General features: G+C 48.2%; 1 protein-coding gene across 2 annotated transcripts in view; it reads left to right on the top strand.

Moving 5' to 3' along the window:
* bdg (sodium-dependent transporter bedraggled) overlaps positions 1 to 26,349 on the top strand; it is a 178,688-nt gene that overhangs the window by 56,161 nt on the left and 96,178 nt on the right. The window contains exon 2 of one of the 2 annotated variants that reach the window (XM_089571938.1): positions 23,719 to 23,740. The exons of the other annotated variant lie outside the window; for it this stretch is intronic. The gene's annotated coding sequence lies outside the window, so the exon portion shown is untranslated. The remainder of the gene's footprint in view (positions 1 to 23,718; positions 23,741 to 26,349) is intronic. 2 annotated transcript variants of the gene reach the window in all.

The following is a 26,349-nucleotide window of genomic DNA, read 5'->3' as shown; positions in this document are numbered from 1 at the left end:
AAAAAAGTGCACCCCCCCCCCCCCCCCCCTGAATTTTGACGGGTGTCCACCGAGATATGTGAGACAGTTACTGCGTAATTTTCTTTCCTCAAATACAATTTTCATTTTCTTCATTACGGGCCATCTTCGTCTTTCTTCTTTCACTCCCACTTCCTCCGTTCCTCTACGGTGCGGTTCAGGTGTCCACCGAGATGACAGATTTACTGCGCCATTTCCTTTCCTCAAAAACCGTTGCGTTGAAACGGCAAGGCATCGCGCCGAACGGGTGGTGGCGTTCCGTGGACTCCCTGGCAGCGCTACAACACGCTGTCGCGTTCCACTCCTAAAGGCGAAGCTTAAGCTTAATTAGCAGTTAATTAGTATTCAGGCATTAATCACTAATTAACCATTAATTAGTAATTTGTCATCACTTAGTAATTAGTACTCAATTACATGTGACGCCACCAGTGCCACAGAAGCACTGAAAGTGGTGCGGAAAACGCTTTCGCCTCTACGCACTTTAGACAGTCAAAGTGACCCCTGAATTTTTTTTTCTTTCTTTCGTTTTGTCTTCCTCTTTTCGTATTGTGCTCCTTTCATTTTCTGGTATCTCCCTCTTTTATTTTTTAAATTCCAACGCCGGCGCAGGTTGCGGAGTCATCGTGTGTCCGCGTTGTTTCGCCCTTAATCGAACGTTTTGACCCGCAAAATGTGTTCCGGTCTCCCGCCACGCATTCCTAGGCGAGTGCTCTGCTGCCTGCTCTCCGTCGCGCTCCAACTACGCATTGACTGCTGCCGAGACGCATTTATTTCACTTTACCTTCATTCTCCTCCCCCCCCCCCCCCCCCCCCCCCCCCCCCCCGCCAGCCATCGCATTAAGCCTAATACTCAGTGTATTTTTCTACGGCAGCTGCAGCGAGTGCGCAACATTGCTGTCACGATCTCGCCAGCCATCAGTGCGCGCGCATTCAGCAAAAAAAGAAAAGAACGCATTAAGAACAAAGCAATTTAGATTTTTATTGATTTTTTTTTTTACTTTGCAGTCGGTATAAACGTACGCAGATATAAAGGGAGCTCGCGCGCGCGCGAATGCGCAGGACGTATACGCGGGCAATGCATCGATGCAGTGCACGCGCTGTTTGCCTGCAGTTCCATGCAGCACTGGGGAAGCTGCGGTTCGTATCGACAAATCGGGCACTGAACTGAAGGAGGCCGGGTGGGAGGATGGTCACACGTAAACGCAGTTTGAGGTTGGACGGAGCCTTGTGTATGGTTTTATCGGGCAACACGACTGTACAGTGATCTGCACACTTAACCAATCGGGAGCCGCGCTTCCAGCAACCCTGGTAAATTCGGCCGCTTATTGGCTGACGGCGCTAGCTGCAGCATCCTAAACGGTGCACAGTTTTAGTGGGACTGAAAGTGTATTATTGAGATACAGTTCCAGGGGAATGGGGCATGTGTACCATGATGTGCCCGTCTAGTATAACGATCGTTGCGCGGGCAACTGGGTCGAATGCCGCGGCACTACCCTGCGTGCTCCGGTTTTGGTTATCCGATTAGGTCGCTGCGCAGACCTGGGAGGCAACGTTCCGGCAACGCTCGATATGACAGGACGACCGTGGAGGACACGGTTAATAAACCATGCGTGCGTCTAACTGTCTGTGTAGACCACGGTTCTTCTTTGCTGCGCTGTTTTGATCATGCAGAAGAAAGATGTACGTAGCTAGCGGAGAACTGATGTTTCGCAGTTACTGCGAGCGGCTCGTTCAAATGCGATTTCAGTGACCTTTAGTGGCTCTGAACGAGCGCAAGCATCAATCAGCCTGATTTTCGAGCCCGGCGAGACGACGGGGTGTGGTTGATCGAGCTAGCGTTATTTCTTGTGGTTTTTGAGGGAAGGGTGGATTCTTCATTGACTACGACTAGGCAGTGTGTTTTAGTTAAGCATAACAAGTTGTTTATGTTCAGTATGGGGGGGGGGGGGGGGGGGTAATTGGTGAAATGCTTACGTTTGAAACCTCGTTACGCGAAGAAAGGCGAGCCATCTTGTGATAGATGGAGAAAGAAAGGAAGAAAAGAGAAAGAAAGAATAAAAGAGAGAAAGAAAGAAGGAAAGAAAGAAAGAATCGTCGCATCGCAGAGCGCAGATCAAGTGCGTCGATGACAGCCAGACATCCATGGAAGGGGATGAACGAAAGGAAGATGTAAGGAATGGACTCACTGTCAGGGCGATAGGAGAAGAAACAGTGCCCTAGATTTTCATAGGGAGCACTGCAGTTTGGTCATTTAAGCGTCAGAGAGGAGCGAGAAAGGAAGAGTTCGCATGCGTTGCGAAAGACGTACCACCCTGTGACACAGGAGTTTTTCTGTGGGCCCGCTTGCGCGTATAAGGAATGAATGACCTTTTTATTTAGAGATAGAGAGGCACAGTAGCATTTTTTTTAGTGTCGCTGTGTCGAATTCATTTCTTCGTAGATACTGCAGTCCCACTGAGGGGCTATGAAAGCAGCCGACAGGAAACAGGAGAAAGAAGCAAGGTAGCAAGGAAGGAAATAAATAGAGAAAGAAAGAAATAAAGGAATAAAGAAAGGAATAACGGAATAAAGAAAGGAATAAAGGAATAAAGAAAGGAATAAATAAAGGAATAAAGAAAGAAAGAAAGAAAGGAATAAAGAAAGTAATAAAGAAATAACGAAAGAAAGGAATAAATAAAGGAATAAAGAAAGAACTAAAGGAATAAAGAAAGGAATAAATAAAGAAAGGAATAAATAAAGAAATGAATAAAGAAAGAAAGGAATAAAGAAAGAAAGAAATAGAGAAAGAAAGAAATAGAGAAAGAAAGGAATAAAGATAGAAAGGATTAAATAAAAAAAAGGAAGAAAGAGAACATGCGATTACGTAAGCGAGTATCATGCGCAATCAACACAAGGGTGTTTAAATAAAAAAACGATTGAAGTAATTGTAAAAATAACGAGGGAGCCTGAAAGTGCCACACGAAATTATCATGACCGCCATTATTTGTCCACGAAACCTTGCATCCTATTCAGAATTCATTCTCACGGGCGGTTCGCTGTATGCCATTGTTGGCTGTAACTGTTTAACAGTGCTTACGTGCTGCCGTTGGGGGATGTTTGTGCCAAAGAAGGCAGGTTGTTGGCAGCGCACTTTTCCAGAAATGCTTTCGCCCCTTTTGCGGGTACATCTCCTTCGGCATCCGAAATCAACGCCGTTTGTCTCCTTCTTCGCCAAGCCGGCTGTTATACGAGTCGCTTGAGCGTCGCGAGTCGTTCTGCAATTTCCTATCGCGGGGCCCACACATAATTGTCTTCCGTTTTGCCGTTGCCAGCATGATGAGTCACTACCTACTTATGTTGTTTAAACGGCCGGCAGCCACTTTCGGGATGCTGTAAAACACCGTCGAACTGTACTGAGATCGTAAAAGAGATTAGGCCTACACCGTGCGGGTGTCATTGTGTAAACGTTGAGCTATCACAGTGGTAAAACGCACCAGTGCAAAGAGAAATGGTGGTTACAGTGTTTTTCTTTTTTTTTTATCACGCCAGGCAATGTTAAGAGTCAGCGTATAACCTCCTTGGTTTGAAATCTTTGCTTTGTTTGAAAATGCACTGGAGGCAGCCAAATTTTCTTGCAAACTTGCCGGTGCATTTGCAGTAGCGCCGAGCCTAGGATGCCCTGTTTTGCACACGCAGATATGAAAATGTTATTCTTTTTTTTAATCGAAAGTAATTTCTCATTAGCATTCATTTGAGCGCAGCAATAGGGCTTCAAAGGGTGGGTACACAGCTTTCTTAGAATCTACACAGTACAAAGAAAAAAAATTCCTCCTGGTTTGGGGATCGAACCCAGGACCATCAGTGCCAAGGGTCAGTAAACTATCTAGGCAAGGATCTGCCAGGGCCTTGCCAACTAAGCTAACCAGGACGACGAGTAGATGGTGGTGTGAGGCCGAATCGATCATCTCGAAACGTAAGCGATGTAAGTTCCAACACACTTTTTAGGGAAACCCCCAATGTGGAGGAAATTTCAGCTTATGCTGTGTACCAAGACTGATTTTTCTTCAGCTGCGAATATTATGAGAAAGCCCTATAGCTTTCCTTCACAGCCTTACTGGTGTGCTAGGTTAGGTACTAGTGAGTAATTGTTCCACTAATTCAAATTATTCATCGTCGGCGTGTTTCATTCAAAACATTAGACAAAAAATGTTCACTCCCATCATTCCGCTATCTCGTCCTTTTCATAGCCACGCTGACATACACTGGCGAATGAACCCATTCCTCCGGATCCAATGTAACTCTTGCGCGCATGTTGCGAATTCCGCCTGGTGCATATACGACCTCCCCTTTAACTTCCTTCGTCGGAGCCCAGTCGAGCCTTATTCGCCCTGGATTCTTCCTCAGCAGAGCTTCTTCCCGTCTTCAGTTTCAGCGCTGTCGCGCGCCCAGTCTAATCATGAAGTACGGCTTCATTCCCTTCTCAGCAACAGATGGGAAAGAGAGAGAGATGGGCGGGGGGGTGGGGGGGGGGGGGTGATGGAGGCTGGAGTTAAGCGTGCATTTCTGCCGGATCCCGAAAAAGCTGCCACCGCCGCCAAAATAACGGCGCGCCGTTTCTCCGGGCTCGAGACAGGCGGGACAGCACCGGGCGGAGGAGCCGAGTACCTCTTTCGTCACACGAGCGCACGCTTGGGCCTTCCTCCTCCCCGTGCTGGTGGGGAGAGGGCAAAGGCTTGAAGGACGCACGCAGACACGCGCCGTGGTTTATAAAGGTGCGAGGGGGAGTGCCTTGCTTTCGGCATTGCGCGATGCCCAGGATGCCAGGCGAGGGTCGTTGAACTCCGCTTACGAAGCCCGCGTATGTTGCTGGACGCGCACTCAACGTCACCCTTCTTCCTGCCGCTCCCACCTTCACATGTGCTCTGTGATATGTGTGTGGGTGTTGTGGCACATGCTATAGACTTGTGGACGACACAGCGAGCTATGGAAAGAAAAATTATATAAATTACATTAAGAGACAAGAGGAGAGCAGAGTGGGTTAGCGAACAAACCAGTGTCAATGATAGCTGAGGTCAAGAAGAAGTAACGGAATAGCCAGGGTGACAATATAGTTGAACCTCGTTATAACGAAACTGAAGAGGCCCGGCGATTAGTTCTTTGTAGCCTTAGCTTGGTTATAGCCCGTGTTGGCCGAGCTTCCCAGGGGATCTGTCATTCCTTCTTTATATGCACTATTTCATTGTAACCAGGTTCGACTATTTAGAACAAATAACCGATGGTTTCCTATAGGGCAACCGAATGAATTCCAAGGAAGGGCAAACGTATCTAGGGTTGACAGGGACTCGGATGAGTAGATGAGGTTAAAAAGCTTGCGAGCATAGGGTGTTAACATTTGGCGAAGGGCAGGGTTAATTGGAGAGATATGGGAGAGGTCTTTGCCCTGCCTTGAACATAGTTGGGCTGATGATGACGCAATGCATCATGTAGGATGTACATGAGGTTGAGAAGTGTTGCCGTGCTCACGCGTTCTATAGCCTAGCACTCCGTGGCTTCACTGCTAGCATGTGCTGGCTCAGGAACGTACGCAGAAGCACGCGTCCTCATACACGTCCTCTGAGCACGTACAGTTGAGCGAATGCACCGTAACGCAAACTGTCCGTGCAGCGGGCTTTTGCACCTTTTACAGCGGCGTAGTTTAACAGTGCGCCAGGGATGACCTGTACAGTTTCAGGTAACGACAAGAAGGAGGGAAAGCAGCGCCCACTGAGTGTCGCGCGTTTTTTCTTGCGCCTGTGTTTGAGTTGAAATAGCTTCTATCGTAACTGACAAACGGAATGAGAAGGAATGCGCCTCTTTATTGACGGACAGTTCTGCACAAGTGCGGCACAGTTTACGTGGGAGGTGTACAGACATTTAAAACGAGCTTTAAAATAGAGGGATAGTGGAATAGCAGGGCTTCACTGCACATGCGCAGATCAGTAACCCCAAGGTGTGTTATTGTGATAACCGATATGTTATTGTACCAGGCGTTATTGTTCCTAACCATATGCCCCCCCCCCCCCCCCCCACCCCCCTTCTAAACTTCGCGATGTCGCAATCACGCACTCAACCAACGGAAAGGTATCTTTCATCGAAAAATGATTTCCGAAGGGTCGTGCCTCACTGCTGTGCCGTACCGCTCCGTACCGCTGTGCCTCAGATAAGCGGACGTTCATGACATGGAGTAAACCCAACCACTACGCTTCGTGTCCGCCCCATGCTTCTAAGGCGAATAGTTGTATGGCTAAAGGAATGCTCAGCCGTCTAGTTTCTCACTCACAGCCGTCCGCGCATGCACTACGCTCGCATATTTCTTTCGCAGACCAAAAACTTTTAGTTTTAACTTGTTTATTTTTGCCAACACCTTCTCCTATGCCGTGAGATAAACACGTATGGAAACAGTCTCAAGGGCTTCAAGTATACCACACCGAGGTCTCGCTGCCTCTAAGAAAAACAAAAACGTAAAGAGGTGCTCACCTTGACGTGTGTAGGCGTCGGCACGCAACACACGTATGTACGCTGGAAAACGTTTTCAAGAGGTTTTCTTTACTTCTGCGTATCACGAACGGCAGCTGTGCGGGGACCCGGAGTCGTGTCTCGGCTGAGAACAGAGTCGCCAACGCGGCTTACGTGTCGCGCTAGAGCGGCCTTGCCTGTTAGAAGCAGGCTTCGCGCATGCAGGCGCGTGAATGCAGAGAGAATGAGGTTCTAGGTGTGTCTTATGCTGCCAATTTTTTTTTCTTTTTATTTGTTGCTTAGACGTTTGCCTAAGAAGGGGCTGAGGCTAAAGGCACAATATTGCCTGACAGGGCCTCAGCCCCCTACTACATGACAAACAAACATACAAATTACAAAAGTCCGGCGGGCCGGTACAGAAGAGTATCGTTGGTAAGGACAAAAACAAAAACGAAAAACAAAATCAAAGAAAAGTAGGCACAAAAGTAAGCATTACACAGAGGAAAATACACACTCAGCAAAAAAAGACAGAAGCGCTTCACAAGAATTTGTATCATAAATGTACGAGGAGTATATAAATAAAAGACCAAGACATGCATGAAACACTACATCAAATAACGAAGTTCTACTTAGGCTTATTCTAGCCTACTGAAAAGCAAGGCATTATGGACATATAAGCACAAACAAGAGTACAGAGACGCGAACACAGAATCACTAATTTTGAGTTGGCAGCAAGTCATGCAAGCATTGCTCAAGCGGCGATCTCGTCGAGACGTGCGGTATGCTAAGATTTCTGTCGATAAACTGCCCCTTATACCAAAGCACTTTCTATCGGTCCCTGTTTAATATAGCGCAGCGTTTTTCTCTATGACGACCGTTATCAGTGTGCCTTTGTGCAGGACAGGAGAAGATAAGACGAGGGGGGATACGCGTTGTATGATGCAGGTAGAGGCTTGGCCTTTAATATCTGCCAAGGTTGCTTGGTGGCTGTGCTGTTCTGCTCGTGAGATCAAGGTCGCGGGTTCGATCCCGCCAGCGTTGGCTGAATTTTGGTATCGGAGAAATGAGAAAACGCCTATGTGTCGAGATTTTGAATCGTGTTAAAAAACCGGATGGGGTTTAAATAATCCGGGGCCGTTCAGAATGGCGTGCCTGCTACTAGCCCACTGTACTGCTTCGGTGCAAAAAAATCCGTCAAGGATTGTATTATAGTGAGTGTTTTAAGATTAGTAATAATAAAGACGGTGACGCTACTGTCGCTGATGGTGATGATGATTTAAATTTGCGTGTCCAGGAGCTGCCTTGTGGTCTGAATGCTGGAAAACGGATCCGAATGAAAGTGAACAAATCCGTGGGGACGAAACAAATGAAACAAAAATAAAAACTGCGTGAAAGTAAAAGCGATGGCCACGAGAACCGAGAGAAAAAAATACTTTCACTTGGAGGTCGTGCAAGGACAGCAGCGGTTTCATCATAATACATAAAAAAAAAGAGTAACGTGTGTCACGAATTCAAATCACGCAAATGAATTGTGCCATAAAAATATGAAAACCAAAATAAACGATAAAGATTAATTTTGCCTTCGACGCACTTAAAAGGTGCACAGAATGTCCTGTTCGGGATGAGGACGTTCTGATCATTTGAGGACGTCCTCGGGAAGTTTGGTGTTGTCTGGGATATAGGCACAGTAACGGCAGCTATCGCTAGAATACTCCATATCTTCGTGGATTATGCTTGCGAATGCAAGCGAGGACCTCTGCTTATGAAGGGAGGACCGAGGGGATAATAAGCTTTTTTTACCTCCTTTCCATAATGATGATGATGGTAGAAGGAGACACACACACACTGACGCGCTTCTGATTAACGGTTATCAAAGATTCAGCCACTCGTATACTACTTCGGGTGAAGTAGAAAATCGGGCCGAACACTGTCCAATCACGACTATTATCGTTTCTAACAGTTCTGCGAATATTTAACCTTGGACCCCTTACCCTTTTTCTTTGGTTCTCGGCCTATATAGGTCATGCCAAAACGCGTACCCGACCTCTTAAGGTCACATCTATGTATAGGCGTCCACGCTAAGCACGAAGGACCGTTATGGTCTACCTATGGCCGCGTGTCTCTATTTTGGTTTAGGCACGCAGTGTTTTTTTGGACATGTGCTTCAGACCCTTTGTTCTTTCAGTTTCTTCTTCCTTCCATGTACTACCTGCGGGCGGGGAGCAAATAAATATCTCCACTGGTAAGACAACAAGGAGAACCGGTATTGATGAGCTTCGGGCACGGCATATCCTCTCGTTTGAACTTGGGGCGGTGATATATAAAGAGAGACACCGGGTCTCGCTCCGTGACTGCCCCACCCTTATTTTCTCATTTCTGCGTGCCTTACGTGTCGGCCGCCTATTTTTTCAATTTACATAATGATGTACACTTCGAAAAGACCTGCTGCTCGCATTATACGTCGCCAACCCGGCAACCACACCACTGCAGGGTGTTTTTCAATAGTAGCTCAACCTGAGCGTATCTATCATGTGTGTAGTGTTGTCGCTCTTTTCGCTGGGCTGTTTTTTTTTTTCCTGAATTGAATTGTTCCGCTAGTAACACAAAAGCTGTTCATTTCAACCTGTGGCACTTTAAGAGCCTGGTGTGGTGGAAAAATTCGCGTACCAAGCATACCAAACGTTCTGTGAAGGTATGTCGAGCATCATAACACACATAATTCCCCGCGACGTTTAAACAACAACAACAACAACAAAAAAGACTTAGCAGTTACACGGGATACTTTTTCATGCTTTTCTTTAAAGTACTCGCCAACTGCTAACTAACGGCCGCAATGAGAAAACTATTTTAGTAAGTTTTGTTTACATCGGTTCCTATGGGCCGCACTCCCACCCGATGCCCCCCGCACGGGATATAACTTCGGCATGTACATTAAAAATAAATCGTTTTTGAAATGACTTTCCATACTTTCACATTCTCTTCTCGGATGTACTCGGCATTTTGTTGAGGATGAGATGATCACATAGGCGCTCTGTGAAATCCGAAAGCTACTTTGAAAACTTGTGTGCATAATGTTCCTCTTGGTAGTATCCTTCAGCTATTCTATTTGTTCTTTTTAATCAGAGCTTCCGGCAGAGTGGAACCTTTTCCTTGCGTAATCGCTGAAAAGTAACAGCCTGAACTCTAAATAATGAAACTGATCTTAGATACCGTCATCAGAGGTCGATCACCTTCCGTATTCTTTGTGCTGAGAAAGAGGCAGACGCAACAAGGTTAACACGTAACGACGCTGGAAGCTGAGGAAAAAAATTTACGTAATATCAGAAAATGCCGTGACACGCTCAGTAAGGAAACGGACGTAAACAATTCTGATGCCTGAAGAACAAACGCTGGGTTCAACAATCTGAGTTCATCGCTGGTCCTGAAACTCTATTAAGGCGTCTTCTTCAGAGTTTTTTTTTTTACATTTTAATTGGCCTCAAGTGCGAATGGTAGGAACAGATTTCTTAAAATATACTTCAGCAAATTGCTGAAAGGAAAAGCAGCTGAAACCGGTAGAAATTCCTCCGTGTTTTCTGTTCTCAGAGGTTATCTTCTGCTATGTGGTAAAATGAGTATAGACACCTATTTTTGGTGGCGTGTTTTTTTTCTCTCTCTAGTGATGCAGAAGACACTACTATACATGAATCACCACGTAGTGTTCGCCTACCACAGCTGAATAATTTATAATCAAATTTTTCTCTCACGCTGTTTCGGTTTCAACAACGGAAAGGTGGCTGTGACGTCAAAGTGTGGATATATGCCACGTGAGGCATAGAAAAACTGCTATATAATCGCTGCTTCATCATTTTAAATCACTACAGTGCTGAAGCCAGCCTTCCTCAAGAGCCGTAATCACAACGAATGCGGAAATAACGATTATATTGCAGCTTTTTCATACCTCACGTGACCTATAACCACGTTTTGACGTCGCAGTCACCGTTTGGCTGTTGAAACCTAGATCGAAACAGCACAAGGAATAAATTTGATTATAAATTAGCGCTCGTAGGAGAATGCCATGTAGTAATCCATGAATATAATAGTGCCTTACGCATCATTACAAAGAAAACACGTACGCAAAAATTGTGTCTATACTCTTTTAACGTTATCCCGATCATTTTTGCTCCTAATCACTACTTTTGCGTTAGTCTCTAGTGAACTTGGGGAGCGGCATTCTATCATTCAGGAGCGTAGCCAGAAACATCCGCACCGGCAATGACGCGAAGCCGGGCGACTATAGGGTAATACAGGTAGTACATCAATGAGTGGCCATATGAACATCGCGATGATTTGCGTTATTTAGGGGTATAGGAAAACGCGTTTTCACTCTGTACAAGAATGCGCTGCCCTTCAATGCTCAGGTGAAAATAGCATAGTGAAAAAAGCGCGGGAAAACGAGACGAACGAAGAAAGACACAACACAAGCGCTGTGTCTTTCTTCGTTCGTCTCTTTTTCCCGCGCTGTTTTCACTATGAATCAATACCAACTCGCCCAAATCGCAGCCTGAAAGTAGCACCCAAAATAAGTCCGCTCGGAGAAGTCTGCTCAACTCGAAGTCCCCAGCTATATGGCTCCGCTCGCGGTCCGTGCTGTTGTGTTTGCGGAGGTAATTCTGGGCGCGGTCGGCGGCCTTCGCTGGCGTTTATTTCCTCAAAGCTGGAACCCAGCCGTACCTCCTTTTGCTCTCGCTTTTCTGCCAAGGCCGAGCTGGGAGCGAGAGCAGCCGCGCACTTAACCCTGTCGCAGCTGGCAGCGTTTTGGCAGCACTCCCACTGGGCTCCACGCGCCCTACCGCGTGCGGTGCCGTTTAGAGTTGAACGCTCTCTGTGCGCGATGCGAGGCGGGCTGTTTGAGCCAGAAGAGAAGGAACTAGTGGAACTTGGGAACCACTTCCTGTAGCCAGAAAAATAACTGCCAGCCACAGTCTCAGTAGTGTTGTGCATGAATACGGACGTTGAGAACGGGTTCGAAAAATTACCTGGGAACGTCGCCCGTGCATCTGTTAAATATCACCACTGATTCCATGTGAACGTCGTCCCTGGTCTCTGCTTGACCTGTCCCTGATGTGCTAAGATTTTTCTAACTAATCAGAAACAACTCGCCGAGCAGCATTGAAAAATGACGTTTTCTGTGATGCTGACAGTTCCGAGTAGGGGAGCAAATTTCAGGTATTACGTATTACGGCGCCAGTTCTTTCATTCACACTACCCCCCCCACCCCTGTCTCACCCAAAGACCTCTTGGTCGTTCTCCGCGTGAAGTGACATCATTGCACAGAAGGGTCACATCACCCATTTGGTCACGTGACAGTTATGACCTCACGAGAGCGGCCATGCACTTTCATGAGGTCTGGGGAGTGATCACTGCACAACTATGGCTGTTATTCCTTCGCCCCGAATCTTTTTACAGCGACAGCTGTTAAGGGCACGTTTCTCGGTTCTGCGACATCGATGTCGTTGTCGCCGTAACACCGCGCCGCACTGATTAGCCAGAATGCAGAGACGTCACGCATGACGCCATCACAACGCGCCATGCTGATTGGTCTGCGTGCTGTGGTGTCACGCATGACGTCATAGCAATGTGCCATGGCAATGCACCACGCTGAGTGGTCCGAACACGAATGACAGTATTGTGACGTCACGCGCACTTTAAGCGACAAGGAGCCGAATATTGTGCGAATAATTGTTAATAAACCCACCTCCGCAAACAGCCTTCGCTGAATCGCGCGTTACACTGTCCTGTGTGTTTTTTTCCCTGCTCACGCATTTCATTGACGTAGTCGCACTCTAAAATAAAAATGGGGCCACGAAAGCATTAAAACAAGAGAAGTAAGTAAACAAAAATTAAACGGAACAATGACGAACCTTTGTTTTTATTTTTCTGATCACTGTCTGCACTGCCTGTTGAAGTTCGTGTTACCCTTCATTTGCCAGTTCCCTCATACAGACGCAAACGAATACTTGCGTGCGGAACGTCCGGAACTTTCGGTAAATAACAATGCATTAAAGAGCACAGTGGTTCACTACCGAATCTTTACGTCCGTGTGCGGCTGTAATGTCATATGCTTGTGTGTCCGGTTGTATGTAGTTTGATTTCGTCAAAGAGACGCACTTCTATCATTAAATTACGATAACCTCTAAAAACCCAACACCTGTTTCGTATGCGTGGCGCCTGCGGGCGCCGATAAATTTGTACTGTCTAGACGCGCCGCATTAATTCGCACCGGGCGTTCGTTCCGCTACCAACGTCCTCCAGTAGACGTGCATGGCTTGCGACATCCGGTCGAACCCCGTGGACACGTGCGCAGCCTTTGGACGCGTTTCAAAAAGACGTTTGACACCCGGTAAGACAGCGGGATGGTCGGGACTCTGACGTCATATGCATGATTATGGAGCTGCTGCGTCGTTCCGCGGACCTCAGGGACACGATCCTCGCTAGAGTGGTGATGGACGTAGGCCACTGTCGTCAGCATGCGCGATATCGCAGGGTCCCCGTAGTGTTCATCGCAGAATTACCTGCTTGTTTGCTTATTTTTTTGTTTATTTGTGGGGTGGTATTGCCCTAAACACAGATGTCCCAAAGCAGTAGAGTGCCGCCAGATATTCCCTGTGTTTAAGTCGTGTAATAAGCATTATTTTCGGAATGCTAAGCGCCTGCCTTTGCTTGCGCAGGAAAAGAAACTATGCATATAGAAACATTAAAGGAGCTTGCAGGGCTGCGTTAGTTCAAAATTCACTCGTTTCTACTTATGCTGTTAGCCTAAAGCCGATCTGAATGGAATGAATGAAGGAGTAAAATTTATCTTGGTCTTCAGTTAAGACTCAGTGAGTTGCATGAATCATTTGCCACTCCATGGAGTCCTCCGCAGAGGAGTCTTCTCAGCCGGTGTCCGGTGTCTTGCAGTGGTGCCGACGCTATGCATGGCACCGGCTGCCAGTCGGGTACAGTACTTTAATGCCATATGAGATGAAGATGAGGAACTCTTTAATAAAGAAGCATTTCAAGATGTTAGCCACTAGTCTAGCTGGCAAACTACTCCCGACGAGGACGAAACCAAATGAATGCCGTCGCATCTCCGGTTCTTCCTAACTGCATAGCCGCGAACATCCCAGCGTCTCTCCAGTAGACGTGCATGGGAGAAAGGGGGGGAGGGGGAGGAGAGAGACTAGCTGCCGTAGTAAGGAAGCAGAGAGAGGGTGCACATCCTCTGCATCCCCTCCTGCCGGTGGACTCCCGCGCTGATGGTGCCAGGTACTGCAGGGCGGCACGAGCCGAGAAGGGGGTCTACTGTAATGAGCTCCCTTCTTCTTGCTGCTCTTGCTGCTCCGCGCCAACGTGGTGGTACAATGAGCTTCGCGGGCCTCGCACCCACGGCGCTGCTGCCTGCGCTTCCATTAGGCGCGTCCCGAGGAGCAGCGGCCACGTCTTGCAGCGCGCTTGATGGATTGGTTCGCTGGCGTGCTCCGCTGTCGCCGCCGGCTCCGCGATCATCCGCTACGAGGAGGGAGACGAGGAAGAGCAGAGGGAGAGCGGACGGTGGAGCCTGTTCCAATCAGCGTGTGGCCGTCGCCTGTGCGAGACCTTGTCGGCCGGTCGGTGCTAAGACCTCGGGACGGGCTTAGGTCGCCGCCTGATTTCGTCCCGCTCTTTTTGTCCCGGTTGTTTTTGCTTTTTTGCATGTATTTTTACGATTCTTTGGCCCTCGCGTTGCCTGAATTATATTGATGGATTCGTCTGTCTCTAGGCCTTGTCTGAGGGACTTGATGGGTCGGTGCAAGGTGTACTGGGCAGGCAAGCCCTTCACTTCAACATATGGCCTAAATCCAAGCTTGACAATCTTGTAATTAAAAACCGACCAGAACATTCGTTATCGAATACGTCGCGAACGTCACTATGTCACAAATTATTGTTACAAAGTACTATGTCAAGGCATTGTTATAAAGTACTATACCACTAAGTATGGCACTCTGTCACACGGTGGAAGAACCACAAAGTACCCCCCCCCCCCCCCCCCCGCCTCCCCTTTTACTTTCACCTCTGTGAAAGCGACCTTTATTCCCCTGTTTTGTCTGTGTAAAAGACCCAATTTCGCCCAAGTGCTTCTGCTTCTATCTGCACGACCCCCTTCGTGGTATTTTTAGAAGGGCGCCGATAAGGATGCTTGAACTATTGCACCTCCTGGCATCGTGCTCGCGCCATCGCAATTCATTCCAAACTTCCGCAGCTACTTCTCCTCTGTACTTCCTCCAAACTTTAGCGTTTCTACTGTTTCCTTACTGCTCTTGTGTTCTTCTTTTCCATAGCTCCACATTTCTCAGATACCGCTCCTAATCCCTCTCCTTTGCAGCTCGCCATCTTCTTCATCCGCTTTTCCTGCTCTGCGTTTCATCCACAAAGTACGATCGTAGAGCTGTATATATGCCGCCTCACCGAATACGGTGCACCATTTTAAAGGCTACAAAGTGGGCTGTCATTCGTTGATTTATATAGCATATTCATTGATTTAGAGCAAACCTAATAAACTTCATCGTTCACATTGTACCTGCTCAGCGGGGTCAGGGTGAGTCTAGAAGAGCCCACGTGAAACACTATCACAACGCACACCAAATTGGTCACAAGAAACGGTGCTCCCGACTGAAATACACCAAGCCCTAGCATCCGAAGTACTGCACGGTTTCTACAAGACGAAGTGTGCGGGCTGCGTTTCTTACTTTTTAATTTCTTCTCGTCTCGCCCTCGTCCATCTCGCGTAGCTCGCACGCGTGCGAGTTATTTTCCCGCCCATCCCACGCGCTGCTCTCCTCAGAGATGCCTGTAATCCTGCTGCTGCCGCACGCGTCTTCCCTGCGCATCCAATTTAAACCGAGGCGTGACGTCAGAACCCCCCCCCCTCCCCCCTCCCCATCTTTTAAAGTAGGACAACACGGAGCAAGCTGTGAGAGGGCTTGCGATGCGCGGGTATTTCTTCATGCATCCTTGCTTTTACTTTCTCGGTTCTCTTCGGTCCTGTCATTGCGACCGATGCGCTGGCTGAGTGGGTTGAGGTACGAAGCGGATGCGTGCGCCGGTGAGCTAAGGATGCTCATGCGCAGGAGGTGTGTGTGTGTGTCACACGTGGGGAATGCACTGCTGTATTTATTTTGCTGTAGGAATGCGATTTGACGCTGAGCTGGAACATGTTGCGTTGACATGTTGTCAACACATCCCTCCCTCCGCACCTCTTCTTTTTTCGCCCCTTGAGCTATTTTTTCCTCCTGAAGCAGGAGGACAAAAAAGAAAGCTAATGAGGAAGATTCGACAGCCGGCATTTTTATGCTTGTATACATATTTCAACTCCTGTCTGGGCGTGTATTTTTATGGGGAAGTGTGAGGGACATTCTGGCGTAAGGGCTAGTATGTTGAGGAAGTACCTTATTTGGCAAGGTCACGATACCCGCTGTGGCAAAACACGAACGGGTCATAAAGCACCCGCTTTTTATCTCTGCACTTTGTTGCTACTTTTAGCACCAGCGACGGGGCAGCCGAGGTGACGCCTTCAATGGCTTTGACGGCAAGCCTTACGATTGGCACGTCTTGCAAACGGGCGTGCCTTGGGTGGTTTGAGTCACAAGGATCGAGGAAAGGAAACGCATGAGCCAAAAGGATGCGGTAACTGAAAGAACACTTAGTTATAAGCGGCGAATCTCCAACGATTCGTGCCGGCACTTTCGCTCAACCTGGTCGATGCTGGGGCCGATTGTTTCTGGGCAGTCACGCTATGGCTTTGATATAGTCTGATGGAGGACATGCGATCAATAGGTATTGCCTCTTGGGCTCTAACACTTTTATGAATTGATAGAATTGAAATGTGCTGTAGATTCAAACTAAAGTATAGCCAATATTTTTTGCTACGAGCACAATAATTTTCAAAATAGTCTCTATTAGAGCATCCCCTTCAGCGGATACCCACATCAGCGGTCCACACTAGCAGATCCCCAAGAGCGGATTCCGAACAATGAATTCCCGGCACTGAATCCCTGCCACTGAATCCCTGCCACTGAATCCGTGCCACTGAATCCCTGCCACTGAATCCCTGCCACTGAATCCCTGCCACTGAATCCCTGCCACTGAATCCCTGCCACTGAATCCCTGCCACTGAATCCCTGCCACTGAATCCCTGCCACTAAATTCCCGCCACTGAATTCCCGCCACTAAATTCCCGCCACTAAATTCCCGCCACTGAGTTACCGCCACTGAGTTACCGCCACTGAGTTACCGCCACTGAGTTACCGCCACTGAGTTACCGCCACTGAGTTACCGCCACTGAGTTACCGCCACTGAGTTACCGCCACTGAGTTACCGCCACTGAGTTACCGCCACTGAGTTACCGCCACTGAGTTACCGCCACTGAGTTACCGCCACTGAGTTACCGCCACTGAGTTACCGCCACTGAGTTACCGCCACTGAGTTCCCGCCACTGAGTTCCCGCCACTGAGTTCCCGCCACTGAGTTCCCGCCACTGACCTCCCCACCGCCACATCCCTGCCAGCGGATCCCCACCAGCTCCAGCTCGCAAACTGGACGATCAGAACGAGAACAAGAACGCGCCATACTATTTTTAAATGACAGAAGTGGCAGAAATAACTGCTGCCCCTCTCATTTCTTCGCGTTGTTTCTTCGCTGTCATTTCTTCTGTGAAGCGCAAGGAAGATACGGAAAATGCACTGACGGTGCTGCCAACGAACTTGTTTACAAACAAGCCAGGAGTCGATAGTCAATGCACTGTGGGTTTTCACTCCACATAGCAGCTGGTCAAAGGGTTAGTTTTAGGTGTGAACGCCCGACGGCTCGTAAGCCGTGACGCGGGTTCCGTTTCTCCGCCCTGCAAAAAAGAAAAATGAAGAGCATAAGAAAGAAGACTGAGGTATTATGACGACGACATGTCGCCAGTTTTGACGGCGCGGACAAGTCGTCGACCATTTTCTCTTCGGGGTCGTGAACAAGAACGCTCGCTATTTTGTTGACAGCCAGAAAACTGCGGGGGGCCAGTCTGTCGTCGGGGTCCATAGAAACTTCTCGGTGTCTGTGGACTTGGCCGTCTGTTTGTAAACAGGAGGAGGTCGTCGACACTTGGCTTGTATAGAACCTTTCGTAGGTTGTGTAAGCAAACTGTCTTTGTATGTTTTCGAGAAAACTATACTAGAAGCGAGCTCGTTATTAAGTAACCGATGGCAAATTGCAAAAGCTGACTTTAAGTATCCGTTTTCGCCGCGCTTGCCGCTTCGCGTCAGCTTGCATATTTAACCTTACTGCGCGGATGCATGAGAGAAAAGAAAATGGCAATGCGCCAACCTGATTTACTGCTTGAGTAAGATATTGGCTGACTGGCTGATATGGTGGCCGATTCAGTGACAGACCGACTGAGTGGCTGATTGAATGGCCAACCGGTCTTTCGATTGTCTGATTGATTTTTCGATATATCGATCGGTCGGCTGATCAGCCCATAGCTAATTCTCCATTTCAGTCACCATGGCTGTCTGATAGGCAGTAAGAGACCAAAACATTCACCAAAAGACGATATAATGAGGCGGACTTTTTCTTTGCTGTTATTCACGCGAGCGGCTAGACTGGCTCAGCCGCCTGTCGTCTCCATGTCACCGCCCGACAAGAAATAAACGAAACGGGTTTCGTAATCCGCGGAGCCCGTCCGGCAGCGGAAGCGCCCGTCGCTCACGTCACGATTGTCGGGTGCCCATGGGCAGTAGTGAAGCAGGCGAACAGCGCGCGGTACAGCCGTACACATACATGACGGTGCCTGGCCGTCGCCGCTGCTCGCATGGCGTGACGAGGCCGCCCGGTCAGCTGAAGCGTGCCGCTCGGTCACGGGCGGGTATCGTCGCACACCAACCCCCCCCCCCCCCCCCTCACCTCACCCGCATCATCCACCGGCCAGCCTTGGCGTGGTCGAAGAGATCGCCGACCGAAATAGCAGGCTGCTCGCCTTTGCAGTTCCGTGGCGTGCGATAGGCGCGCCCCCTGCACGGCTCGCGTTCGTTTTAACCGTGCTACGCGGACCTACAGCGCCGATCGTCTTTCCGTCGAGTTGGGTGCAGCGCAGCGGAGAAAAAAAGAAGGAACTGCGGATACACCCTCAAAACGATGGGTGTTATACTGCTGCCGAAATGTGTTTAGTGCACTGATTGCGTTTGTGAATGGGGACCTCTGCTTTCCTCCGCTTTTAATATTCTCACGTTACACATCAAGGCAGCCTAAGTATTGCATGTTTTAGCGCTTGATCTGCGGCTCTTGAAACGGATTATGTTTATCTTTTTCACACCGCGGCAGGTCTCCTCTGCTACTATTTGTTCTCTTCTACAAATTTGTTTGAATAACACTCTCCTCGTGTATACGCGGTCGTGCAGGCAGTGTGCGCTATGCATTGATACCCATGCAATGAGCGTCGCTGTGTACGATTATCAGTCATATGGGTCATATTCGTCATTATCCTAGTGACCCTTAACCTCGTTTGATAGTCAAGCTAATTTGGAAGTGCACATGAAAAAGTGTTGCCGAGGAAAGCTGGCGTTCAAACCCTAGAATGCGTACCTGCATTCAGAGAAGAGACCTAATTCGGCTAGCTTCACCACACTGGTGGCACTGCGCTTCAACTCAGGAAAGCGGATTTTTAAGAACTGTACACCACCTTACGCATCACCTTACGCATCACCTTACGCACCACCTTACGCACCACCTTACGCACCACCTTACGCACCACCTTACGCACCACCTTACGCACCACCTTACGCACCACCTTACGCACCACCTTACGCACCACCTTACGCACCACCTTACGCACCACCTTACGCACCACCTTACGCACCACCTTGCGCACCACCTTGTTCACCACTTTATACACCACGTGGAACGGTGCCCCTAGCCATAGCGGTCGACCTTCTCTGTACGGAGGTGGGCCAAGCATTGTGGCAGCTTCGATGGCACTGCATGGAATTAACGCGCGTTACGAGGCGGACCTTGCGTATACCGGCTCGGTTGAGAGATTATGGGTGTGGTCCACCGCGATCGCTTCTTTGTTGCATATTTTCTGCGCTCGCAGCTCTGCAGAAAGTTTGTCGCTGTTCTCTTCCGGCTCTTCCCTTTACGTTAAATGAGCCTGTCCGGAGCAGATGCTGTCGGGAAGCAAAAGAACGTACTTTCTTTAATGCATGCAATGCTTTATAGGAATATTCAAACCTCGTTATAACGAAACGGTTTATAACGATATTGGATATAACGCAGGAACGATGATTCCCCGTGGAAGCTCGGTCAACACGGCCTATAACGAAGCTACGGCTATAACGAAGTAATTGCCGGGCCCCTTCAACTTCGTTATAATGGGGTTGAACTGTAGTTACGTTCTAACTCTGCAGTCTCTGGTTTCCGGCGACCGCTCATTTTCGCCTGGGATCTTTCGCCCCCTGCTCTGCACCCGTGCTTATCCTGTGAACCTGTGCAGACACTGAAAGTCATGAAATCGGCCAACGCCCCTTGTACAGCCAGCATTGCAATCTGCAAGGGCTTCAGTCTGAGCCCAGCTCTCCAGTACTGGCCGAAGCCCACATCGAAACAAGCCTGCTTGTATTTAAAAGCGTAGCCACCAAGAATACATGAGTATCTATGGAAGCTCCCTTTGAGGGACACTCAGACCAACTGCGTTCGATTATTTTTCTGAGTGAAACAAAAAAAAAAAAGAAATGAATCTCTGACTCTTTCCGAGTATGTTAACTTTTATTCATTGTGGCTGAGAAAATTGAATTTTAAAATTTGTTCTCGCTACTCGATGAGGACAGGTTGCTGCCATTTTCAAGCGAATTCCATTGAAGCATAGCCTCCGAGATTCGAGCGCATGATTCGTTGTCGGCGCATGCTGTGTACTTCCGAAATCGGCCGGTGGTGGCGGCACCTGTATTTTGTTTTTTTTTTTCTATTCTAGAGTATAAAAGCTCTGTTTTCAGTGAGAGAGGCTTCTCTTTGTCGTTAGAATACCGTAGTATACCGATACAGCACAACTTCTGCGCGTTCTGAGTGTCTAAGAGAGGCAGAACGAGACGGTATCTACTCCGTAAGGGATGGCATTACTCCATGCATTTAAAGCATGAGGGTAATGCAGCCCTAGCGCGGTATAACCTGCAAGTTTCTTCGTTACGTCCGAGTTATTAAGTATTCAGACTCCGCGATTAATCGTGCGCTGAAAGCACGTACGCGAACCTGCGATAGCGACATCGGAGGGCGAGTCTGTTTATTTTGCATTTGTTGTGTTTTTTTTATGAATTCCTTAAGGCGAGCGCTTCTACCGGGCCAACGATGTGCTAGGTGTGTTATCACTCTCTAGTCGTCTCCGTGCGGCCTTCGAGGATATATTTGTCGAGGCTTCTGTATCGTCCGCTTAATTTATAGTGTGTTTTCGTTGCCCGTCCAGCTGTTCTTTTCAGACGGCACAGGCATTCATACAGCCTAAGGTATCTGAACGTTTGGACATGCAGTAGAGGAAAACGGCAACGCAAAGAGTTTGCTTTTTCTGCTGTTTGAATACAAGATGTTCCAGCTAGATGTAACTTTGTTTTTTAAAGAAACTGAGTATCCTACACGAGTGAAGCCAATCCAGTGCTGTTAAGAGTGGTGCGGCGAAGTGCGCAGTATTTTTTCGTTCTGCCAAGTCAGTTAATTAGATCGGGCTAATCGCTAACTTTTTAAACGTTGGCCTCGGGAAAAAGTGTACGTAAATTCGAAAGTTGTAGATCACCTTGAAATACAGCCGGCTGAAATGTCTGCGACAAGGTACCGTTTACGTAGCATTTTTTTTTTACCGCAGTTAAAAGGAAGCGCGCGAAATTCAAAATCTACCAGTTTAGCAGTGCTGCTACTTGAGAACCCCAAGACGCATCGTCAGCGAAAAAAAAAAAAAATCCGCGTATATCAGGAACGCCGTCTCCTACAGGGCGTTTGCCCTGGGTGTGGGTTAGGCGATAAGCGGATTTTTCTTCTCTAAGCGCTCTTAGCTGGGACACCTGATAGTATAGTTATGGCTAGATGAAGAATTTTCTATTTGTCTTGTAAACAAATGAGTACACGAAATACAGTAATCGTGAGCGTTGTCGAGAAGGTCAGCGACCAACAACTGATTCAGCTCTGACCCCCGCGCTTCCATCTATTACCGACCGCTGTTCCATGCCTGGCTGCAAAGGACCCCTGGTTTCCAATGTAGACGCCGTGTGACGTTGAGATATGAAACAACCCATCATCCGGGGAGTTTGGCAAAGGACAGCGAAGCACGGCGAATGTGGAGGCAAATTACGAGCACTGGTATTGTTTTCAGGAATTGTACCTTCGACGAGCGCTGACGGACACAGCCTTTCTCTGTTCTTGCTAATGTGTCCCCCGTACGACCCTCACCGGCTCGATAAAAAAAAAAGAAAACGTAATCATCTTGTGGATTCTTCTTTCCTTACGTCACTTCATTTTCCTTCCATTATTGAGTGCGCCGGCTCTTCGTGACTCACAAGCCCCTTGTATACCGAAAGGAAAGTGACCCCGTAGTCCTTGGCGAGTATCTAGAGAACAACACAATGGCCTGCACCTTCTTTTTATCTTTGTTTTTGTTTTTTTGAACAACACTACAAGAGAGGTGGAGGCCGACGAGGCAGCGGCTGGACATTGATGACTGCCGTGCTGCCGGGCCAAGAAACGAAGGCTTTGAGCGTTGGGTAACCTATATGAAAAGTTCACGTCTCGCGGTTGGCGGTGCGATGGCGCTGCATAATAACCAAGGTCCTAACAAGGGGCATAGTTGGGCATGAATATTCACGCAGGCTACCCTTCATGTTTGCAGCTGCGGTTGCAGCCCTCACGAAGTTCATCGCGGGGTGCAGAACTTGTTGAAGCCTGCGGGACCAAAGAAAGAGCCAAACAAAGTAATTCCTAGCTATAAATGAAAGAAGGTGCAATGAGACGATCAATATTGTGCCGAAGTTCTAAAACTTTGCTGATCGACACAATAATGCATTAGCGCTCGATCCCTTGCGGAACATTACCTGCCTTATATTTCCCTCGTTATTTTCATGCGCAAAGTAGAAATGGCAGGTTGGACTAAAAGTTTAAAAAATTAGCCAATTTTACTTATCATTTATTCCACTTTTTCGGATACTTCATCATCCCGATGAGCAGCGCTCCCGCGTCTGTTTTAGACGTCTCTGCTGTTGTACACGGCAAAAACATTAATTTAACACATGATAGCCTTGTAGCAGGATGTTGTTGTCGTTGGTGTGGGTAGCACTTCACAAAATGCTGTCAATAAAACATTCGATTAGTGGCTGTGTTTTAATCTCTCGCTTCAAAAAGTTTCTGAACTGAAAATGGTCTATAGACTGTCTATATACTTCCTATATACTCTATTGCCTTCCTATAGGTATTTCCTTTTGTCGATTCATAGTCTATAGACTGTCTACCGGCAAAAGTCGACTAAATATGTATGGCCAAAAATCTACATTGTCTATAGACTGTCATAGAGCTTGTATTGCCTATAGACTATGATACAGAATTTGTCTAAGAGGTATAGAAAGTTTATGGTCTTCATAGACGAGAGGCTGTGGAAAGTGTATAGACTCTCTAAAGACATAGGTTTATGCTCTATGAATTGCTAGCTTTGAATAAGGCTTCAAATAGCCAACATATAGCTGAAAACACCGCTCGAGAAGTACAAGACAGGAGCTAGTTTCCGTACTGTGCCTTCAGCGCTGTGCGCTGACAAAGTGCAGTTCCTTGAAGGCACACTTCCGGGCAGAAATTGGGTTTAACCTGATGTTTAGGTGGGAGAATCGGGTAAATTACCCGAAAACTAAGGACCCTATGAGTATAATTGGTGCCTACCTAGTTAGCGGGAAATGCTTCAGTTGTTTTACTTCGTGACCCTCGTCTCCAACCCCCCCATTCCTTTGCCACCCATTATAGCGACCGTATCATCTCGCTCTAAACATTCCCACATACTCACTTGTACCTGCGAACACTCAAGGATGGTCATGTGTTATTTAAATCAATAAATTCATTCAAGATAACAGTGGAACGTGTTGCCAAGTCACGAATGTTCGCATTAGCCCTATGAGCAGCCGTACTTCACTGGTCGCTAATGGTCGTCTCTGTTTTCCTCTTTTGCAGGCAGCCTCCATCACTACCAGCGGTAAGTGAACGTTTATTTATTTATTGGTTTTATTGTAATTATATGTACACCATTTGCGCGTACTGAATGATGGTCGAAATAGAGAAAACTGCCCAGTCATGAGCGCTGCCTGGGATGAAGGACAAAACAGAGGCCCATATAGCGGGAACGCGCGGCTCACATTGTACGGCCAACTACGTACACCCCAGATCTTCTGCCTAATTAAAGGCTCGAAAAATAATTCGAAGGAATCTGGAGGGGTTTTACTGGCTCTTTCCATATTTTTTTCTTAATCTGGCGGCCTGAGCTTGTGGCCTCGGCACACAGGTGTATACGGTTTAAACTGATTGCTCACTTCCGTCCAACCCCCATCGATCATCGCATGCTCTTGAACTACTGCATGTGTGTGAGCGTGAGTGAGCGGCTTATTGAGGACATTGGGCAAACTCCAATTGCACTGAGGAACTTCCATGGAACTACTCAGCAAAAAAAGTAGTGAACTGGCACTTTACTTTTCTAGAGAACCGCCGTTATTGTCTTAGTTCGCTAGAGAAGAGGCAGTCGCATCGTCGCCCCCCCCCCCCCCCCCCCCCCAATCTCCCCTTGCCAATTACCTATTTGGGTAGCGCGCAAACAGCCTATGAACACTATACAGAATGTACGAAGCCTACAGAATTTACACTCTACAGAGGATACAAACAGTCTGCTGTTTGAAAACAGTCTGCAGTCCGCAGACAGTCCGCATACAGTCCGCATACAGTCCGCAGACAGTCCGCAGACAGTCCGCAGACAGTCCGCAGACAGTCCACGTCCCGCTGCCTATACATGCAGTCTACAGGCAGCGTACAGGCAGTGTATACGCTCCTACAGAAATCTTCGGAACTAGGACACAGCGATTTCTTGTGTGACCTGGAGCGCAGCGCATCCTCTGAATGTCAGGCGTGCATCTAGGTTGCTAGAAAACTAAGCTTCTTCGTGGCTTCACTTTTCCGAAAACTTCTGCTGGCGCCTGTACAGGCACTCTGCATTCAATCTGTTCAAATTTTCGTGAGGGAGCGCGCACGGCTGCGTCGCCTTGATGATTAACTCCGCGAGGTCGCTGCTCAATAAAATAATACTTGACTTCCACCGGTAGAGCCGTAGGCGAAGCAAAGAAAGCGACAAGACTGAAGCGGGTTTGCAAATGCCCCGGGAGGGAAACCAGTCTCGCCAGAGAAGCCGGACTGCAGGAGCCTCCCTCGCACGCTCCGGGGATTGGCCGAGGCTCCTTTTTATGGATCATTTGCTATTCCTCCTCATTCAGACCGTGACCGGAGTTGGAAAAAAGAAGTCCCTCGCAGGGCCGCCGCCGCTGGCTGCGGCATGTGGGAGCGATATACGCCTACCAGGCGGCCTCCTCTTGCGCGGCGCGGTGCGGTAGACACTGCCTCCGCAAGTCGTGGTCGAGAAAGCAAAACAGAGGAGACGAGGCCGTTCGGCTCCGCACGCTCATGCATACCACATGCAGTGAGTGCGCAGGCTGGAAAGAGAGAGAAAAAAAAAAATGAACTGAAACTTTCGTGGGCGTTTCCTTTCATCGTTTATTTTTTATTGCGCTCGTATTACCTCATTGCAGACCGGGGTGTGCTTAGGACTGCAATTGCTAGGCCTTTCCTCGAAGTCTTTTTTTCCTCCATTTTGAGTTACGCGTTCCCGCTTTTGTTTTCTGTTTCTTTTTGTAGGTCGCATAATGGTGCGCCCTCAGTGATTGAACTCCGTGCCGGGGCGCAATCAATATTTGTGCTGTTGGGATCGAGAAGCAAACGCTAGGCGTAAAGCTGGGCTAACGCCCATGGTGTCGTTAGAAAGAGGATATTAACGGCGGAGGCCGTTATTGCGCTGGGTTTCCGACGAATGAGCTGTTTCCTGCGGTGAATGCGTACTGCCTCATAGAAGCCAGTGCAGGAGCATTGGACGGCGTTGAGGAACGAGCAGGGACACGTGTGGTTGCTGGCTTTTGCACAGACGTGACTCTTGACTTTGAACAATAGGCGGGTGGTGCTCTGTAGACTTTGCACAACACGCCGTCTCTACATTTTGAGAAAGGTGGCTTGGCAAATTCCGATTAGTTGCGCCAGCCTAGCGGCATGAAAACCCATTTTGCAGGCGATAGCTTTTATATATTGTGTCTTCTCGTTAAAAACTTAGGGCGGTGACAGTGCGGCCGTGAGGTCGTGTAGTCCGGTACCACTAGCCGTGCAGGCAGAATGGTGGAGGTTACGCTTATAGTTTTATGCCATCTTGGTGCAGATCCATTTTGCGGCACCTGTATCTGTGGTTCATCTTGCTGCAGGGTTTGAGTTGTGCATGCACAACGCACAAAACAGTAGATAGTGTTACGACTCATCTTGAGACCCGAGATGAAACGGAGGGAGATTCGACGTAGCGGCAATTTTGACGGGTCGTTTGACTTCAACTTGACCCCTCGATGACCTCACAGAAAAGGGCGACTTTCTGGGAAGTGGCCGACGAGGCTCTTCCCACACTCGGCTCGGCGAAAACGACCTCCCCTTCGAGAAGCAACCGACAACAGGAGAAGAAAGGGTGTCCCTCGTCTTGAGAAAAAAACACGGAACGAATCAGAGGAAGCC

This window comes from Amblyomma mixtum, chromosome 2 (genome assembly GCF_055824585.1).
Source record: "Amblyomma mixtum isolate Tamu chromosome 2, ASM5582458v1, whole genome shotgun sequence".
In the NCBI taxonomy this organism is placed as follows: domain Eukaryota; kingdom Metazoa; phylum Arthropoda; class Arachnida; order Ixodida; family Ixodidae; genus Amblyomma; species Amblyomma mixtum.
This window is presented reverse-complemented; position numbering and strand designations above follow the sequence as displayed.